The following is a 5154-nucleotide window of genomic DNA, read 5'->3' as shown; positions in this document are numbered from 1 at the left end:
AAAATGAGAATGAAAACAACACAAGAATACCTAAACTGCTTAAAAAAGATCTGAAAAACAGAGCTGACACCAAAGAACACGATCACAGCCATAAACCAGTTTGCAATACCAGTGGTGACCTACGTGTTTTGCATCGTAGACTGGCCACAGCGTGAGCTTATTAAATTGGACACAAAAACCAGGAAGATGCTCACCCTCCACAAAGTCACATACAGAAATCAGTGCATGGACAGAATATATCTCCCTCGTAGAGAAGGTGGTCTGGGTCTCACTGAAATCAACCAGGCCTACAGAGCATCGATAATAAATATTGGACAGTACTTAAAGAGGTCTGAAGAAGAAATCATGAAAAAGTCAAAGAAAACGTCTGGGAGCACGAGCCAGCACCAGTCTCACCCAACGGAAAAGTAACTGTCTTCTATGACAAAGAGAACCCAGCAGGAAGACATATCGAAGGAGGTGCAATCAAACCTGATATTGTCATCTGAAACAAGCAAGAGAAAACAGCCAAAATCATCAATGTGACAGTCCCCAATGACTATGGCCTGAGTCGAGCGGAAAGGGGTAAGATCACAAAATACCAAGACCTGAAAAATGACCTACGAACAACATGGTCATTGAAAGACATCAATATCATCCCAGTTGTGGTGGGGGCAACAAGCCTGATGAAGAAGAACCTGAAGAAATACCTTGAGGCAATCCCCGGTCACCCAAGCGCACATGAGGTGCAGTTGACTGCAATTAAGGGAACGATCACCATCTTGAAGAGAGCCCTTGGATACAATGCCAGCTCTGGTTAGGATAACTATAGAGCCTAGGGTGCAACTTTAGACCCCAAGTTTGGGGCCCACTGCATTCTATTAAAAAGACATCAAAGATAAATTAAAAAAACAAAGACAACAAGCTTCTGATTTCAAACAAGTGCTGGACTGTCTTAATCTACAACAACTCATTAATGGCCCTACACATAGCAAGGGTCACACACTGGATGTGATAATCACAGATTCAATCCCAATGACAGATCTCCAGGTGTCTCTAACCATCAGGCAATTGCCATCAAAGTCCCCATATCCTCCCATTTCACCAAACAAAAATGGCAAATAACATTTAGGAACATCAAGAACATTGACTCCTCACAGGACCTTCAACTTCTCTCTATCCCCCCCCGAATCATCAGTTGCTGACCTTGTGGACTATTACAATAACAGCCTTGGCACCATTCTGGACTCTTATGCTCCACTAAAAACCCAGACTATCACCTTCGCCCGCTCAGCTCCCTGGTTCACTAACCATCTCCAGGCAATGAAAAGGTCTGGTCATGTCCTGGAGTGGGCCTACAAAACAGCTGTCCTGACGGTGCACAAGTCGGCTTACCGGGAACATCAAAGATATTATGGTAAAGCTCTTTCCACTGCAAGGTCAGGACACTTCTCCGCAATAATCATCAACAATCCAGGTAACTCCAAAAAACTATTTTCCACCATCCAACACTTTCTCAAACCACAGATTCCTTCACACCACATCCCAGCAGTAACTAACTGCAATAACTTCCTTGATTTCTTCACCTCCAAAATTGACAATATCCACTCCACGTTTCATTTACATACAGCTCCACACATGACACCCCAGCAACACCCACTACACAACATCTGCCTCAATTCTGCAGCAGGGGGTCGAGAAGATCATCTGCACTTCAAAACCATCTACTTCTTAGATCCCCTTCCTTCCCCTCTGCTCAAAATTCACTTCAAATCCATTAGTCCCATCATTAACAAAATCATTAACCTCTCTCTTGAAACTGGAACTGTCCCAACCTCCCTCAAAACAGCGCTCATCAAACCAATTCTGAAAAAACCCACTCTCACCCCTGAACCCCCTTCAAATTACCGTCCTATCTCAAACCTTTCATTCATTTCCAAAATCTTTGAAAGAGTAGTTTCCCCTTCAACTTCATAATCATCTCAAATTAAACAGTTTGTACAAAAAATTCCAATCTGGTTTCCGCCCCTCCCATACCACCGAAACAGCTCTGATCAGAGTCACCAGCAACCTGCTGATGGCCTCTGACTCTGGTTCCACATCCCTCCTCATTCTTCTCGACCTCTCTGCTGTGTTTAGCACCATCAACCACCACATCCTCCTGCACTGCCTCCAGCACCACATTGGCCTCTCTGACACTGCCCTTCATTGGTTCCACTACTACCTCACTGACAGGACCAAGCACGTGGTCCTGGGGGATGCTAAATCCCACCCCCACACTGTCACATGTGGGGTCCCCCAGGGCTCAGTGCTCAGTCTAACCCTCTTCACCATCTATATGCTTCCCCTCAGCTGTGTCATCAGCAGGCATGGAATTGATTTCCACCGCTATGCTGATGACACACAACTCTATCTCAAGGTTACCCCCTCTGCCTCGCCCTCTTCCACTGTCACCCGCCTCAACTCCTGCCTGGAGGAGATGGGGCATGGATGAGTCAGAACTTCCTGCAACTGAATGGCTCAAAAACCAAAGCTATTCAAACTGATACTTCTCACCAACTTCACTACTCTCCTATCATCTCCATTTCTCTCTTTGGCCACAGCATTCCCCTTTCTCCTTCTGTTACAAACCCTGGGGTCAAGTTTGACCGCCACCTTTCTTTTGACAACCATGTCACCCACAGCTGCAAAACTTCTTTTTTTCACCTCCGTAATATTTCCAAACTCCGTTCTTCCCTTTCCCTTCCAGCTGCAAAGAAGTTCATTCATGCCTTTGTCTCCTCCAGGTTGGACTGCTGTAATGCACTCCTCATCGGGATCCCTGGCAGGATCATCCAAAAGCTCCAGTATGTTCAGAACAGTGCTGCCAGGGTCCTGATGAGGTTGCAGAAACACAAGCACATCACCCCTATCCTCCACTGGCTCCCCATTCACCTCCGTATTGGGTACAAGGTCCTCATGCACACCCACCACTGTCTCCACAGTGATGCCCCCACCTACCTCACAGACCTGCACACTCTACACACCTCAGGCAGAACCAGGTCATGCCAACAGCATCGTCTGCTGCTGCCTAGGACTGGGCTCAAGACCATGGGAGACAGAGCCTTCAAGGAATGCTCAACCAGACCACCTCAGGGCACCACATATGATCCATGCTTTTAAGAAAGGACTAAAAGCGTATCTTTTTAGAAAAGCTTAAAGCTTACGTGGTCTATTAGATAATAAACCGATCCTTTTATTTTTTTTTCAACTATATGGATTTGAATGACATGCGATTACACCAATCATGCTTGAACCCTCGTGCGCATGCGTGAGTTTTTTCACACGTGTCAGTGACGTCATTTCCCTTTGGGCAGGCCTTGAGTGAGATGTGGTCCCGCCGTCTCGGCTGAATTCCTTTGTTTTACACGCTGCTCGAAACGGCGCGCGTTGCTTTATCAACATTTTTTCTGGACCTGTGAGGAATATCCGAGTGGACACTATTCGAGAAATTAAGCTGGTTTTCGGTGAAAAGTTTAATGGCTGATGAGAGATTATGGGGTGTTTCTGTTGCTGTAAGGACTTCCCATGGAGCGGGACATCCTGCAGCGCTTCCAGGCGCCGTCGTCGGCCTGTTTCGACCTGAAAACATCCTAATTTAAGGCTTAATTCACCCAGGATGTAGTGAGAGAACAGAGAAGATTCAGAAGAGGCCGGCATGAGGACTTTATGAGGACATTCCACTGTTTAAGGACATTTTTTAATGAAAGACGTGCGCGCAAATTCGCCGAGTCATTTCCGTGACGACTCGACAAATCTGTGTGCGCCGCGACAGGAAAAACACCTCCGTTTGAAAACCATTTGTAAAATTCAGGCGGCTTTTGATGGCTTTCAACAAGTGAGTAACTGAGAAATTGTTTAACAGCTTGGGCATGTTCCAACTTGCCTGTTAAGGTTTCCAATGGAGGTGTTTTTCCTATCGCGACCCCCCGCGGTCGGGTCCAGCCCGACACGCGACTCTGCCCGCACGTTCTTTCATTACAAAATGTCCGTTAACAATAGAATGTCCGAATAAACTCCTCATGCCGACTTCTTCTGAAAGTTCTCTGTTCTCTGACGACTTCCTGGGTCAACAGAGCCTGAAATGTCGAAGTTTTCAACTTGAAACGGCGAGACGCTGCCGCCTCGAAGCGCAGATCGCCGTCAGGCGCCGTGGGCCGTCCTTAAAGCGACAGTTACAGACAAAAATCTCTCATCAGCCATTAAAATTTTTACCGAAAACCAGCTGAATTTATCGAATGGTGTCCACTCAGTTGTGCCTTACAGTTTTGAAAAAATTTTTATCAAACAAAGCAGCAGTCTCTGAGCCATTCCTAAACAATGAAAAAAATCGACGAGCGGGTGGACGACTCCTCACTCAAAGACTGCCCACAGGCGCATGACGTAACCGACAGGCGTGAAAAAACTCTCACATGCCCACGAGGGTTCAAGCATGTCTGATGTAATCACACGTGATTCAAATCCATATGGTTTTTGAAAAAAATAATAAGGTTGGATACTTTTCTAATAGACCTCGTATGTTATTAATTGATGTGTATATTTTTAGGATGTTTTTACTGTTATTTTTTGTCTCTGTAGTACTTTGAGATTTGGAATCAAATGTAAAGTGCAATATAAATAAAATGTATTATTATTATCATTATTACTACACCCTGCTATTGAGGTGTGTGCCATTACTGAAGTATTATCTAGACAGTAACATCAGCAGTGTAAAACTAACACTGACAGTGTTAAATTAACACTGCCAAAGTACATATGGTCCCACTCTGGCCAGAGTGAGACCATATGTTCACTGACAGTGTTAAAATGGTGATTTTACTATGTACATTTATAGAATTTGATAGTATCTCACTAGGTATGCTGACAAAACTCTTTACATCTACAACAAACACAACCTGCTTATTTGATCCTATACCAACAAAACTGTTTAAGGACCTGTGGTCCACTCTTGGCCAACTGTGCTGGAAGTGATTAATCTCTCATTAACCTTTGGATCTGTTCCTAAATGTTTCAAAACTGCAGTGATTAAACCTTTACTTAAGAAATCCAATCTTGACCCTAGTGTATTGAAAAACTATAGGCCAATATCAAATCTATCAGTTTGCTCTAAAATTCTGGAAAAAGTGGTTTCACGGC

General features: G+C 44.7%; 1 protein-coding gene across 2 annotated transcripts in view; it reads left to right on the top strand.

Annotated features, from left to right (window-relative positions):
- The window catches only part of LOC117506091 (metabotropic glutamate receptor 4-like), a 771651-nt gene that overhangs the window by 611804 nt on the left and 154693 nt on the right, over positions 1-5154 (top strand). The gene's annotated exons all lie outside the window — the stretch shown is intronic.

Source organism: Thalassophryne amazonica, chromosome 3 (assembly GCF_902500255.1).
Source record: "Thalassophryne amazonica chromosome 3, fThaAma1.1, whole genome shotgun sequence".
Taxonomy (NCBI): domain Eukaryota; kingdom Metazoa; phylum Chordata; class Actinopteri; order Batrachoidiformes; family Batrachoididae; genus Thalassophryne; species Thalassophryne amazonica.
The sequence above is the reverse complement of the archived record's forward strand: the minus strand, read 5'-3'. Positions and strand labels throughout refer to the sequence as shown.